At 36.3% G+C, this 17,098-nt stretch overlaps 1 protein-coding gene across 4 annotated transcripts in view; it reads right to left on the reverse strand.

Annotated features, from left to right (window-relative positions):
* Positions 1 to 10,728, reverse strand: part of LOC145669694 (uncharacterized) — a 49,832-nt gene extending 39,104 nt beyond the window's left edge. The window contains exon 1 of one of the 4 annotated variants that reach the window (XM_081737986.1): positions 9,353 to 10,728. The gene's annotated coding sequence lies outside the window, so the exon portion shown is untranslated. Of the gene's footprint in view, positions 1 to 3,909; positions 4,001 to 9,237 lie in introns of those variants that run through there. The other 3 variants (XM_081737983.1, XM_081737984.1, XM_081737985.1) reach the window with 3 other exon arrangements.
* Positions 10,729 to 17,098: the final 6,370 nt, after the last annotated feature.

Below are 17,098 nucleotides of genomic sequence, written 5' to 3' on the forward strand. Positions count from 1 at the left end.
TGTCCAAGTTAAGAATGTGAAAATGGTAAAAATAACTTTGATCCAGGTTAGATTTACAACCACTGTGCACAGGACAGTGAGGCGGCAAATATCATATATGATGAACGAGAGTACAAGGGATTCTTCACATGACAAGTGATCCCCACAAATTATGTGAATTTGGGAAAAAGTTAGCTGCTTTAACAGATTTTCTACTTGTAATACGTAATTCTGTTTAAGATAATAATTTCCAGCATAGAAGCAATGAAACTCGACGAAATACAAGCTGTTGCGCGCATTACACAATGATACAAAGCAGTACATTTTCAAACTACTGATTTATTCTATTTTGTACAAAGTTGGATACCTATGAAATAATCAGAGGTACTTAGTGCAGAATTTGTACAATGTAGTATGTGTACACGAGACATGTGTAAAGAATAACAGTTCTCAGTGTGATATTGTCGATCATTGACCGCAGTCGCAAGGATGACATCGGCGAAGCAAATTTTTCCGCCTGAGGTCAAACACACCTGAAATTTCCTGGATGACTGTCGCAGCTATATTAACTCGAGCAACAAGTTCTACGGCTGTCGTGGCTGAAAAGTCGTTTCATAGCCCCCAAAGAAAGAAATCAAAGGCGTGAGGTAGGATGAACTGCTATTTTCAAGACGGTCTCTGATCACTTTCAATGTGCTGTCTTCAAATTCAACTGCTCACATATTGTGATTTCCTCCGATTTCACGTAAGGGAAATTGAAGAGACCCTACCTCTCGAAGGCAAATACGGAGGGGTACAAAAATACAAGGAAAGTTACTCTCCTTTGAGGGCGACCGCTATGATATAAACGCCTAATCTCTCGCCTCTGGGGCATGCCCCCTTGCGCCTTCATAAATGAAGTGTATATCGGCCAGCTCGTAGACAGGCTAATCTGCCATTGCACAGGCACGTACAAATTAACACAAACAATTTTACTTAAGCAGCAACGTCTACTTTCACACGATCGTGAATAGCATCATGCCCTTAGTGAAAGAACTATAAGCTACGTAGTGCTGCTACGTGTACGCGAAAATGGCACATTCCCTTTTCTCCGTGTAGGAATTCCATAAAGCTCCAAGGTACATTAGAAAGTCGAAAAAAAGATTTTCCCCATTTTGGGGATATAATACCAATGAGTTTTGTTCAAGAAAATTTCTCTAGCAGTGTCAAAATCAAGATGTAAGTGCGCTATACTAGGACGCTATTGGGGTATATTCACAACAGCAATGTAGTTTTTCGTAGCTCAGGGAAAACGGCGGTTTCCCAACTCCGAGGGAGGGGAAAAGAGTCTCGAAAGTATCGCTGGAAGAAGATTCACCTAACGGATAAATCAAGTCATACTGTCCCAGCACATTTCTTTGTATTGTTATGCAACGCGTCAACATATCCTGTTTCGTCTATTTTTGTTGCCTTTGTGCACAGAGGTATCATATTCCACGGAATTACATATTACGAGGAGGAAACTCTTCAATGCAGCTTACTTTGGCCTAATATGTATTTATGCAATATTTGGGAATTCTTCTGTCATGTGGAGTAGTCCTTGTACACTCGTTCATTGCATTTTTCGATACTAAATGTTATGTTTTTTATATGCCGCTTGGGTGTCCTATGCACAGTCGTTTTAAACGTAATCTGTATGTTATTTTTTCCGTTCTTACATATTTGTAACTTGGACAGGATGCCGTCCATTTATCATCCGTTACCATTAGCCTAGGAGATTTAATTGTGATACGTTAAAGACTTCGTTTCGTTTAGGTTCTTCTCCAGAGAGTTTATTCTGTCCTGAGACAAAATAGATCAATCACACATGTGTATCTCTTTCTTTCTTTCTTTCGAATTCTAACTGTAAGTTTTCATCTAACTTGAACGATATAATATTACTTTCGATTGTTTATAGGAAAATATTCTTAAGAAATACTCCACTTTCTGCGGGAGTCACCCTTGCGCCACCACTGCACTATATCTGATTGTACACTAATGGAATCTACGAGTAAAAATAATGGACATTCTCTTTTACCCGACTTCGATCCGACGTTTTGTTCTTGAGCTATGGCTAATTTTCCAATTTTTCGACAAATTTTCGGGTTAACAAGGCGCCGAAAGAAGGTATTTTTGCTCCTAGGTTGGTATGTACTTTTCGTTTTTTCTCGGTGTCAGGAATCACCTCCCGACGTTTGTTATATTAATTAAATTTCACCCTGAATATATACTGACTCCATTTTAAAACCACCAAATTTGTTTAATAACGCCAATAGCTAAACTCTAAAAAGGTCTTTACTAGAGAAACACTTTTCAATTCTTGTAATGAAACTTTTGTCAAAGTGAAGCTAAATATATAACAATAAATCAATATAGCTATATTTTACAAATGCAATAGGCACTGATTTTTCGAACACTGCTCTAAAACACACAGGAACAATCAAATTGGTAAATAAAGAGTTTTGAAGAAACTTGAATTGTTTAAACTACGCTATATCAATTGCACTTACCTTTTGAAAGTTTTTTTTTTTTTTAAATAAATGAGCAGCAGCACAAAACACTCCTATATTATCTTAACAAATAGACCTATATGTTAATTGTGTTGCTAGCATTATACATATTTTTGGGAAAGTGATTCTACTCTTTTCCTGTTCTCTGCCAATAGCAACTGTATGAATGTATAATACAAAACTAGTATAGAGAAGAATTTAAAAAAAATATTTATAATGTGATGTTTCGCAGGCCGCTTTTATAAGGGCGCACTACATCCTCTACGGTTTCTTTACCAACAGTGACAGTATGTATTCATTATATAAAACTGTGCTATACAGAAAAATAAATAAAACAATTTATGTGATTTCGCAAGGGCGCCTTATGTAAAGAGTGCACTGTACTCATTACATGTTCTTGAAAAATAACAACTATAAGAATTTATTATTAAAAACCTTGTACTAGTATTTATAATTTGATGTTTGGGAGGGCGAACCGGGACATGTGCCGGTAGGCCAGCACGGGCCTGCATGAGAGGCAAGTATTTCTTAAGGTATGTAAGGTTTAAAGTAGAGGAAGTTGAAAGAAAACAGGATAAATTAGGCACTGAAAATAGAAAACAATTTCAAAGATGTAATTTACGAGATATAGCAGTAGTTGTTATGTAATTTGAAGATAAGTTACTGCAGCTTTAAAACCCATAGATAATAATTCAGAATAAGGTTCTAGGGTTAGGTTCGTTTAATATCGGATATCTGAAGAATATTTATAGTGCAGTAGAAGTTATGTTTTATTGCAACGTATACATAATGTGGAAATATATTAAACCAAAACTCAGGAAAGCTAAACGATGAAGCAATTTAGAAGTTAATTTCGGCAATATCAATTGATCTCTTTCAAAAAAGTATGTTAGGTTTCAAGGAAAAAATGTTTGATTGAGAATCTCTGTAAACCTAAGTGAACTAAGTACTCCAATATTATTATATTTCACGTGATTACAATGTGTATAGGTTTCATAATTATATAGAAACGTAAGTTAAAAACATTCTATTTAGTATATTTTCTCTTTGATTTATACGTTCTATAACGCAGAATCCGACTGATCAACCAAATTAAGAAAGAACTAAATATACGAACGTCATCTTTCCCAGGACCACTTATTCAGATCTTGATACGCGCAGCGCTTAAATATAAGTTTTAATTATATAATAATGTAGTGGAGATTAATAATATTCTATTAAATTCGAAAAACATTTTTCTTGCTTTAGACGATTCTCTAAGAAGTTCTGGACTCCCATTATACTGGATTATGCCTAATTGCGTCAGGTTGATACAGTGGTGTAGAAACTGGTATACCTAGGTATACTAGAAATAAGTTGAACCTGCTTTTTATATATGCAATTATTTCATCTCGAAACTTACCTCAAGTGTCTTAGCTGTTTCTCAGGGTATGACTTGAATTTATGGGTACAAATTACTGATGAGGACGTTCTCTTTACAGCCATAAAAACAACTATGCAAAAAAAAAAAAAAAAAAAAAAGGAAGAAGACTATGTTGTGCTAGTTAACAACTGAAAACTAAAAGCGAAAATGCTATATAACCGACAAAGGAAAGTCTGCGCTGTAGCTCGGGAGTCCATTCGCATTTAGCTGGCGCATCAGCGACATGGGGTATATTCAAAAACGATAGTGCAAAAAATACTTCATATCGCACACAATGACATACGTGTGAGCACTTGTAATACTTATACACGTATAATTCTATACTTGTAACTACAAAATATGTTACTCCTACATCGAACCGAAGTATTGTGGTGGTGCAAAATTAGTATCATACAGAGTGGTCTTTGAGAGGCACTTATTCATTTTAACCCTACCCGTCTTTGTAATGGTTTCACACTTGTAAACACGAAACACCGGTTTCAACACTGCGAAAAATGTTTCCGCTACCAGAAAATCGCACACAATAAATTATTTGTTGGTGTTTCTCTTCTGTACACTTTTTTTTTTTTTTTTTTTTTTTTTAAGTTTAGAAAACCATTGGTGCAAATTAAGAATACTACGTTAAATAGACCCGTATAACGCAGGTTCCTGTTACAACCGCATGGAGCATTCTCAGGTTGTGGATCAAGAAGGCCTCTGGATAGAGAGGTTAGCTGCGAATATACTGAATAAGCAGTCGCGGATAGACGGCAAGGAGTAGTCCTCCCGCTTTGGGGTTTGGTATGGCTAAAAACTTTATCGTGTAGAAAAAATCCACCTGTTTAGAAACATTCACAGAAGCCTCGGACAAGGACTGATCACTTGGCATGACCTCAGCAATACATAATGGACATGAGATTTGGAACATGAAATACTAGAAGTCTTTATAGGCGCATTAAAATCTCTAAGGAGTGAGTTAGGGAAATACAGGACGGACCTAGTTGGAGTTCAGGAAGTTAGGTGGGAAAGAAATGGAACTGTGAATTCCGGAAATCTCACGTTCTTTTATGGGGAAGGAAAAAATAATCACCAATTACGAACCAATTTTTCGTTCACAAACGAATAATATCAGCAATTATGCGGGTTGAATTTGTTACTGACAAACTTCCGTTCAGCACTTTTAATGGTTGGTGGTGTGATATTATTGATTTAAATGTACATGCCCCAACAGAAGATAAAGATGACGATTTAAAAGTTTTTACGAACAAGTAGAATGGATATTTGTCCAACTTCTGCGATACTATATATGAAAATTCTATCAGGGAATATCAATGTGAAGTTAAGACGAGAGGATATTTTCAAACCAATTATAGGGAACAAAAGTCTGAATCAGGAAAGTAATGAAAACGGTGTCAGACTCCTGAACTTTGCAACATCCAAAAACCTTATCGTGAAGAGTACAAAATCCCTACATCGCGACGTTCATAAATACACTTCGACCTCACCAGACGGAAAAACACTGATCACGTTTTAGTAGATAGAAGAAGGCAATCTAGCATAATTGATGTCCGGTCGTTTAGAGAGTCTGATTGTGACACTGATCACTACGTGGTAGCGGAGACAGTAAGAGAGAAATCATCGTTGAATAAAGGAAATATTTAATGTCTGAAAACGGACGTCTGAAAACCTAACCTACGACGAAAGAAAGTAGAAACACTGTCAAATTCTTGACTGGAAGATCAATCGGAAAACGACCATGAAAAAGACCTTGGTGCAGATGGGAAGACAAAATTAAGATGGGTCTCAAAGAAATAGGAATACAAAATAGGAGCTCGATTTAGTTGGCTCAAGATAGAAGTGAGTGGAGAGCTTATGTTAACGCCGAATTGAACCTCCGTGTTCCATTGGCTATAGATTTAGTTAGGTAGCGTCAAGTAAATAAATGATTTTTCTTTTACTTTTCTTATTTTAAACAAAACCATTGTAGGTAGCAGTTTTTTAGCGTATGCCCAAATGATTGCTTAGAAATTGATAATATTTATGCATCCTTAAGTGCACTCGAAATTATGATGTGCTACTCTAGTACCTGGTATCCTACTACATGGAATTATTTCATCGCGAGATTTACTTGGAAGTTGTCTGTCTGGGCGTGAGTGGCATTCATAGGTACAAGATTACATTACGAGGTTACCTTACGGGTAAAAGTACGAGTTCCGATATGGTATAAAATTGACTGTGTAGAAAACACAAATGCTGTGTAGCCTCTAAAAGCGAGGATGCTATTCAACCGAGTTACAACAGAGTGGTCTCATGCGGTAGCACGAGGTGGGTCCGCAGGTAAAAGGCGTATCAGGGACAGAGAGCATGCGCAAAAACAAGAATGCCACAACAAAACACCCGATATTGCATAAAATTACAGACATCGGCCTACTTGTAAACATACCGGAACACTTTCTCCACATTGTGCATACTCTGCCAATGGAAATAAGTATGTCACACAGTCGTTTTTGATATATACTCATTCATAGTAATCCTTGTATAGATGTAAAGGATACAAACTTGTAATATTACATTTGTAAGAATGAAATTGTGATTGTAGACTGTTTCTCCCTTAATGTAATTTAAAATGCTGAACAACCCACTTTGATGTTGATTCATTCATTTTAACCGTAAAATTATCATTTTTGGAACGGACTATTCTTAATCAGTACACATGATTAAATAACCTTACACATCTTTTTCATGTGCACTTTTTCATTCCAACCGTAAAGTTATATTTTTATAACGGACTATTCTCGATCAATATTAACGATGTTTCTTAATTACTTGTTGCATTCGCGACTTAATATACAATTAATAAATTTAAATATTCCATCTATTATTTTTTCCATTTAAATATTCCATCCATAAATTATATATCTATTATTTTTCCATGGGGAGAAGAAGCAACAACGGCGTGTAGCACCTTTCAACGCAAATATATGCAGCAATAACGTTTAGTTTTAAATATCCTATACACAGAAGAACTACCTGAATAGATATCTCCACACATATTAACTAATTAAGTAAGTTATCACTTACATTTCACATTATTTGCACCTTCCTGTTATTCCGAAAAAAAGTACCAAAATATACTACATTTGGTTGGATTAGACTACGTTAGGTTAGGTTGAGTTACAAGTACCTTCAAAACAGAGGCCTGTGAATTTATACAATTTGGAAAAGAAAGTTACTATTTGTGAATAAACACGGCGCTCGGGTCCATGGCATAAAAACTAGATCGTAAAAACACGAACCAACCTGTCCTAGGTTGGCACTAGAAAACGGGAGAGTTATCTAACTGAGGCAGGGTGAAGCCCGGGTCGGCCCATGCAATAGGGTACGGATATATCCGAAGGGAGCAGGCGCATCAGCGACGGTGAATATATGCGTAAGCGAGGGTAGTAAAAGAAAGTGGGTCTCGCCAATGGTATTAGATTCAAAGCACTTGTCATAGCTTCATTTTACTAACGTTCCACTTGTAAACAAAAAATAGAAATCTTGTACACTGTGAAGAAATACACCAAAGTAGTGGCCACCTAGTAAGTTAGGTTACATGGTCGCTATTTTTACATAATTCTATAAAACTCGAACACAATATGTCACAACCTTGACATATAGGGTTAAGTGTTATATCGCCAGATCAGCTTTAGGAAATTTCCCGGTTGAATTAAATAATTTATTTTGGTTTGTGAATATGAATGAGTGAAACTCAGATAAGGGGAATAACTGAAGTTACGAAAATACTTGTTCTTAGTTGCTTGTGATGTTGTAAGCAACACTATAATGGAGCTGGAAGGGTCTATTTGGCGGACAAGTACAATTCTTATGATTTACTAGAAAGGTATGGCATATCATATTAAAGCTTTATCGAGTTATACAAAGATAAGGTCTACTGGCTGCTGAAATTGTGTGAAAGTCTACTAAACCGGTAAGCAGTTTATGGTAAGTATGGAACCGAATTGAAAGTACAGAAAAGACGAACATGTAACGATATTTAATCGAATTTAACCCAATTTAGTACATTGTAGTACTTCTTTGGATGGTAGTTATTTTCTCCTGAAAAGCTGTACAACACATAAGCCATTCATTTCACAACATAAAAGGTGTTTTTCCACTATCCTCCTTTATGCATATACCCACTGCCTGTGACGCGCCTGACCTACGGACGCACTCACGCTGACACTCAGGTTCCCCAGCTGTGCTCCTGGTTTGAGTCGGTTAGATAGCATTCATGCTTTTTAGGGGCCACCTAACAGAAGTTCTTTCGTATCTTATGCACTAGCTTCTATGCCACACGTCCACACTCTATTTCGAACAATGATCACTACCAAGTGAGCCAGGTTACCTACTATTTTGGAGGAGAAAGTGTTTTTTTTTTTTCGATTTTCGCGTAGTCCAGCGACACAGCCGCAATGCCGTAACGGGAGCGGAAATTGTATTTATTTTTCTTTATAAGCACTTATAAACAGTGTTGGGTAAATTCCCGGAAAGATATTTGGATATAGTATACGTAAGACCGTCTGAGTTCCAGAAGAAGCTGGACGCTCATACTTTTAGGGATTATTCATTGAGTATCTACGAACTTAGAAAGGGGGTAACAAACCCACTTTCATTTACTTATCCACTGATACGAAAATAAAAAAAGAACGTACCTATTTGCCCTTGTACTTTATATGCTATAGCGCATTACACTATATGCAACAAGGATTTTGGTCTGCATCATGATATAAATTTAAAAATATTTAACATTTTTCGAATCGAAATCAACAAAATTTATTCTAGAAAGTAAAAATAGAATGTTAAGCACATATAATGAAGACAACGCAGTGATTTAATTTGGTAACGTATAAATATATAATATGAAGTATCCTCGCGCACGGAAGACAGGGTGTTCTCATGTATACTATTACCAGATATTTTTCGGGAGTATTTCCTGGGAAAATTCCCGGAAGGTTCCCAAAAAATTTGTTAATTATCACCGTATACTATTGCTGTTATGTTCAGAGGATTCTTCAAAATGTATATTCGGAACGGCATTATGTTATTTTATTCATATATTTTGAGAATACGCATAAATGCATATTTACTTAATATGTCCTATGCAAGTAAATAAAGTTGAAAAACTGGTATAGTAAGTCCACATACTTTTACATCGCTAAACAGTTTAAATTTATATGTAAGTGGATTTTCTAAACTTGACTCTACTATTGATATTATAAACATATTAAATATTTATATGTTATAAACAAATTAGATTGGGTAACTGTTAGAAGACATATGTCTCACCATGTCTCAGAAGACACATTTGCGCATACATATTTATGTTCACAATATTTGCAAGATACTGAACTAGTTTTATAATTTAGCACGTAACATTGAAACACACGACCTTTCTTCCTACCTATTTCTCGAAATTTAATGCGTTAATTCACATGTAAGATAAGTCTGAGAACCTTTTCAGAAATTTGAATCAGCCAGGATACAGACATCTTTTACTAACGGTGGTTTGGGGTGTATTGATAGTACTTCATCTCTATTTCTACATAATTTCTACATTACTTTACAAACTGGTTCTTTTTCATCATTTCTAAATTAGTACTTTGCTACTTTTTAGTGCAAATGGAAAGGGAACTTAACACTGCAGTGGTCGCGCGTTCTACTATTGTAGAACAGGTGTTTTATTTTTAAAATCCTGAGCAGTTGGGAACACGCTCGACCTTGAGCGGTTTTGTACCTTTCTCTGACAACCTTTTGTACATTCCAGTCTATTTTCAGCCCTTATTCTTACACCTGCTCTGATTTGTTAACATGATTTCATTAGTGTTCTACTATTGTAGATCGCGCGACTATTGACGTACTGGTTTGTTTCGTATTAGTGATTTCTTTCGTTTTACATTTTCACGTTATTTTTGCGGAATAGTGCATGTATATATTTGAAATATTAGAGTATGACAGAGAACAGGTGCGTCTTTGGTTCCAGAAGGCAGAAAGCGATTGTTAAAGTGTATTTGGGATCGAAGACATGAAGGATCTCGAGGAAGATTTTGTTGAATAAACAGTTGAGTGCAGTGATACCGAAGATGTAGCAGACATTGTACCGGAAGAAGAAGAAAACATTGCAGTTCAAGCCAGTGTTGAAGTCATGAGTCCTGGTACATCACCTTCTCTCGACATACGTGCGTTTTATATCGGTAGAAAGAAGAATTAGAACCTTCTCGCTGGTATGTAGATTCCATAACGCCAAGAAACTCATGAACACCCAATTTGAATAAAATACCAGATTTTCGTAGGCTTGGCCCACAAGGCATTATTTTCATGCCTAATTGATGATGAACATACTTGGTGTTAATGATCTTAATATATTTAGAGCAAATAAGAACATGAGAATGTCAGACGCAAGAATTTTCTACATGATATAACTTTTGAGTTGATAAAACCAGCGAAAAGTCAACGTTTAGCCATGGAATCCTTTCCGAAAGAGCTTCGACACAGAAGAAGACTTCTGCTTGGCTTCATCGAAGGTGTTCCATTACCACAAGACAGAACTTCCGGGTAGGAAAATGTTTCTTTTGTGACCGTTCTCGCAACAATTCAACAAGAGAAAACTTTTGGAAAATGCTAGAGATGGGTGTGCCCAGACCACCAGAAAAGCGTGTGTGACGATTGCTTGGAGTAGAAAGTCATTCAAAAAGAGTACATCAAGTCATTCTACCTGTATGATCTATAGAAAAAGGTTTGTGTTGTTATTTCTACACTTATACCTAAGCATTTATTAAATTTGTTGTCCGAAATTGTTAATATGTTAAATAAGATATACATAATGGTTATTTTTGTCAATATTCTTGTATTAATCAAATAAAATAATTTTAAAATATTATAAAACCTGTGTAATAATATAACTAACATATTTCAAGACCGAATATTGCTAAAAGTCATAACACTATAGAAAAATATTGATGTTCTACAATAGTAGAACGCGCGACCACTCACGTAACGGTGGAGGGCGCGACCAACGAAGTGTTAAAGTATCATATTATTAGTTACTTAAAGTACTGTCAAAAAATTTAATTTTTTTAATCTCCAAAATATTTAAAACCTTGAATTAAATAATAATAAATGAAAATAAAATAATTAGACACATGGTTCTTATAATTTGGAAAATAAAGTAAAAAAAATGGAAACAAATTCTTTCCCGGGAATATGTATGCCAGGGAAAACCCCCGGGAATATTCCCATTTTTTAAATTCCTTCCCACCGGGAATATTCCCACTGCCCATCACTAGTTATAAACACGGAACTATTCGACAACCGGATGGAAATACTTCGCGCAAGGTTGAATTGTAGCATTTGTATAGTAGTAGTGGCCCCATTATATTGCGTCGAGTCAGCAAAAATTTTTGTGACGTCATAGGTCAAAGGTTAATGACCTTGGCCCGGGGTCAATGACCTAGGGGTACCTAGGACCACCCCTCTAAATTTTGGCAGGGGTACCTTGGCCCACCCCCTGAATTTTGGCAGGGGTACATAGGACCACCCCCCTTAAATTTTGGAAATTGCCAAATTTAAAAATTTGGTATGGTAGCCTAGGACCATAGTATGTACCTCTATCAGTATTGGGTGTCTATGTCGTTCCCTTTTATGGGTAAAAAATTGCCAAAAATTTAAATTTCGGGGGTTTTTGACCTAATTTATCCCCTTGGATGAGGTGTTATTACCCTATATAGTTATATGGGCGTATACAGGGGTCCATTACCTTTCATAAGACATGGGTATATTAATGCACCCCTTGAAAAATTTGGGAGGGGTACCATGGCCCACCCCTTAAATTTTGGAAATTGCCCAATTTCAACATTGGGTATTATAGTACCGGACCCTAATATGTATCATGATAAATTTGGGTGGTCCACCTCGTTCCCTTCTAGGGGTACAAAATTGCCAAAACTATAAACGTAAGCAGTACGTTATACCACGTGTTTGGTTTTTGGTCGATTTTTTCCCCTTTGATGAGGTGTTATTATCCTATATAGTTATATGGTCATGTATAGGGGTCCATTCCCTTTCATAAGATATGGGTATATTTGTGCACCCCTTTAAAAATTTGGGAGGGGTACCTTGGCCCACCCCTTAAATTTTGGAAATTGCCCAATTTCAACATTTGGTATTATAGTAGTGGACCCTAACATGTATTATGATAAATTTGGGTGGTCCACCTCGTTCCCTTTTAGGGGTACAAAATTGCCAAAATTTTAGTACAACCACGTGTTTGGTATTTGGTACATTTTATCCCCCTTTGATGAGGTCCTATTACCTTATATGATTATATGGTCATGTATAGGGGTTCATTATCTATCATAAGACATAGGTACATTGGTGCACCCCGGGAGGGGTACCTTGGCCCACCCCTTAAATTTTGGAAATTGCCCAATTTAAACATTTGGTATTATAGTACAGGTCCTCAATATGTATCATGATAAATTTGGATGGTCTACATCGTTCCCTTTTAGGGGTACAAAAATTGCCAAAATATAAACGTTGTACCACGTGTTTGTTTTTTTGGTCCATTTTATCCCCTTTGATGAGATCCTATGATTACAAGGGTCCATATCCTATCATAAGACATGGGTATATTGTTGCACCCTTCTTAAATTTTGGCAATGGGGGTCCACTGAAATTGTCCAATTGAAGCATAGTACAGGACCTCAATATGTTTCGGTGGTCCTATTTTCAAATTTTTAAGTACAACCACGTGTTCGGTTACTGACTCAATTTATCCTATTTGATAAGGTATGGACGGTATCTCCTTTCAATTTGGTAGTACCCTTCGGGTGTAGTACGGTCACGTGATCAATGATTTGGTTTTGATGCGCGACGAGGTCCCTGGTCAATGTTCTTTAGGAATTAGGTAGAAACTTTGTCCAGGGTTCTCGTCTTATATCACACAGTTTTTTAGGAGAATCTGATACCGTTGTATATGGAATGGACAATAAAAACACATAAATAAGTATAAATTGTATTTTATTCATTTCTCTGGTTTCTTCTTTTTCTTTCTTATTGACAATGTTTGTATATTGAGCTGGGTTTCTTCATTAGACCGCCTCCTCTTCTTGATTGTAATGATTTGTTTCCATGTTTTGCAGCATAGCACCCGTTTGCAAAGCTTCGTATTGTGAATTCTGTAAAAAAGAACGAGGAAAAAGATGATTAGTATAGAAATAGATGATGATTAAACAATACATTTACAATGATAAATATGATAAAATTACCTGGAAGGTATATTGCAGCAGTCTACGATCATTAACCGTGGGTACTGTTGTGAACAAGTATTGAATTTCACGCAGAGATTTTCCTTGGGCTTTACAGCACAAATAAAAATAAGCATAATAGCCACATACGGATGAACCAAGACTTTGCATTTGGCTATTATTATATTTATAGTACATACAATGAAGTTTTAAGAATGCAACCTGTTGTGGTACATAAGGAGGAAGGCCATAGCTGTCAAAATATTCTCCAACACCGCGATGATCAATATAAATTGCAATCCAATGACTTCCTAGTTTTGTAGATGGATCTGTATTTACAATCATTGCCAGAGGAAGAGAAATCCGTGAGGGCAACTCATCGCTTGCAAATACCCCGGTAAAATGATTTCTGAATAATGGACTACCGTGTAAAGCACTAGCTAATTGTAATGTATTCAACATCGTGAATGGAAATGATACATAACGTATACGTACCTTGTAATTTAAAAGTCCAGGATAATGTTGCGCTGGTGGTCGATCTCTAGGAGTGAGGAAAACTCTCCATACACAATACGGTTTGCAGGTGCTGCTAATTTCTCTTGGAAATGAACTTCCAATCGGATGGCTCCATGTCGTTGTAAATTCCAATAGTGACAATCTCCAGCAGAAGAATCGGGAGTTAGGTCAAATACAAACAGTGTATATCCATTCTTGTAGTCGGCTCTTGAAATTGTATTTCCAGTATTGGTAAAATGTATGCCAGAGCCTGAGAACAATGTGTGGTACGATGAAATGTAGAGATTTTCTTCAAAGTTGGGTTGCAACGGTTTTGAAGGTACAGCTTTTCCATCCACGTACAGTGTAAAGAAATTAATGTTTAGATGTTGAAATTCAAATGGATTGGTGGTAATTGTTCCACTGGATGCTTCATTCGATGTAAATCCTACAATAATACGATTTGGCAATGTTCCCATAAACAGGTTATCAATAGTTTTGGATTGTATATCCTTCGGGATGGTAAATGATTTCATTTGAACCCTTGTCAGAGGATACTTTGCCGGTGTAGATTGTAAAATTTTATTGTGTGCCAATTTAACACTAGGGCTAATGTTGACTTTTTTCACCTGCAACGATGCATCTAGAATATTGATTTTTGCATTGACACCACTTTCACCGGCCATGAGACAAAAGTTTGGTTTTGCAGGAATAAGTTTCACACATAATTCCACTCCATGAATTAAAAATTTATCTTGATTAAAAATGTCACAATGAAGATGTCCAATCATATCGAATTTCATACTTTGTTTTGTCAGTTCATAGCGTTGTTGAAATCCTTTGTTCTCACTTGTGGTTGCGTTCATATGACCAGCCGTATCTTGAAACCACATTGCTGTTTGTAAATGTGTATTTTTAGCTCCATCACTATAATTGAGCAGTTTTTCCATGTACGAACGATATGGATGATTATGTGACGGAAATGAAATCAGTTTATTGTTCAAGTAGATTTGTACTTCACTAAACATAGCATTTAGAAAATCATTGACAGGTGCAATTGCTTTATCCGTATTGGTGAAGGAGGAACCATCTGGTTTCACAATTTGTGCTTGGATGTACAATAAGGTTTGTGGCAAATCAATATATTCATCACTGCTACCACTCACTACAAATTCTATTGGTGAATTTTCAGCTATTGAACTAATTGGTTTGTAGCCTATAATACGATTGTCCAGAACACTGGTTTGCGTGGGCAACGTTGAAAAAATGTCCAATTCACTTTTTACACATTCACAGTATTGATGATGTAAGAAAGCCATCGTTGAATTAATCAAAAATATCTGGTGACGATGCCAATGATTTCTTCTTCTTCTTATGTGATAATTTACGTCTCTTTGTAGGATTGATGGTGTTGTTGATCGTTGGAAGGTCAACCTCAAACTGAGAGCAGTCATCCCATTTTCGTTTATGATATCCACTTCCCAGCATAGTTTTCAACTTATTTTTAGCTTTTTCTTGTAAATTTGATTTTGCCTCTTGCATACGTTGATGAAACGATTCTTCCAGCGGTTGATTCGAGATCACAACATCATTAATCATATTGGCACCTGATTTTAATAATTCTTTTCCCACAGTTTTAGCTCCTTGCTTCACAAGTGGTAACACTGAACGAAATAAGCCACCAAGGAAACTTCCAATGCCATGCCCTGCTTGATAGGGACTTCCCACATAGACGTTGCCGATACCGGACAACGCTTGTTTTTGGTAGTATTGCAAATACGGATCAGTCATGACGACGACGACGGAAATGTAGTTTTGTACACACCGTTCCAAAGGTGAATGGCATCCGATGACCTGTGCTATCCCTTATATCGATTTGTATTTGCTCAAAATTCATTTTTTTCCACCGGAACATAATGTGCAGGATTAAAGATTTGTACTGCATGACTTCCAAAAGTATGATTCACAGGATCCATGTTGACAATTCGTAGCAATGGTACCATTGTATCTCCAACAATGACAGATTCAATAATGTCACAATAGACGTACATTTGTGATGGTAAGCCTAATCGTACATCCGGTGTATATTGTCCCTTTTCCATATCTTTTAAATCACTTTTCGGTTCAAATCCAAGCATTAAACTAACACTTGGTGAAATTTGTACAGAAGTATGGATTTCCTTTTTGGGATGTCTTATGAGGCATATATTATTAGTTGCGTCATGAGATATAAATAAATTGGTTTCTTTATGATGTATATTAATTGCATGAATAAGATCCCGTATATTGTTATAATAGCGTACAGGGATCGTTACAACCTTCCACGGTTCTTGATCATTACTACTTGATGATTTGTAATATATTTTATTGTTTTTACTGTTAATGTTCAGCAAAGAATGTGAATAATGAATCTCTACAATTGCCACATCCCATTTCTGGCGAAACTCTACACGTCGTTGTAATTTCGTAATATATGAAGTCAATGTATTTTCTGGAAAATAATCCATGGAACTATTACTGGGAAGTGTAACGTAAAAATCTTGATCAGGTTCCATTCTTGTTCTTCTTCAATGAAGTTGCAGGGATCCACGAATTGAATGAGGAAGGATATCCTTTCCACTGGACGAGATACTCCTTTCTGCGACCATTTGTTCTTGTACGTAATATTTTATCGATGAGGAACGTCGAAGGGAGCGGTACTGGTTGTAATTCTTCTCTGTAGAAAACACCATCGATGAGTTGATGATTTAAATCCTCTAGTCGATACACTGGTGGGTTTCTTGGTACAATGGCTTTTACCTTGAATATTTCCCAAGTCCAGTTCTCGAGGTAACCCTTGTCAAAGATACGTTTTGTTTTACTTATACGAACAGTATCACCAACAGATAAATCCGTATCTTGTTTTGAACGTTGTAGCTTTTTGTCGTATAAGTTATGCCACACCTCCAGTAAATTGTCCTGAGAAACGTTTGCAGGTGCCATTTTAATACTGGAATGCAGACTTTCATTGTATGCTTTTACAAGTAAAGGCAATACTTTGATGTAATTGTATGTTTGATATTTGGTAAAGTATTTCCACATACGATGTTTCAATGTCTGATTAAATCTTTCTGCGATGCTGGCTTTAATATCTGGATCCTTTGTTGTAACATGTTGCACGTTGTGTTTCCTGAAAAACTTTTGTACTGTCTTGTTGGTAAATTCAGTTCCTTGATCACTACGTAGTACAATTGGTTTCCTCTCCTGGAAAATCATTTCAAATGCATTCACTATATCCTCGGCACTTTTTGATTTTAGTGGTACAGCCCACCCGTACCGACTAAACACATCAATCAGTGTAAGAATATAGCGGTAATTGTCATTATAGTTTTGAAGTGATTGTAAATCATTTAAATCACATTCCCATTGAT

The sequence above is a fragment of the Thermobia domestica genome, chromosome 14, assembly GCF_964235325.1.
Source record: "Thermobia domestica chromosome 14, izTheDome1.hap1.1, whole genome shotgun sequence".
NCBI lineage: Eukaryota > Metazoa > Arthropoda > Insecta > Zygentoma > Lepismatidae > Thermobia > Thermobia domestica.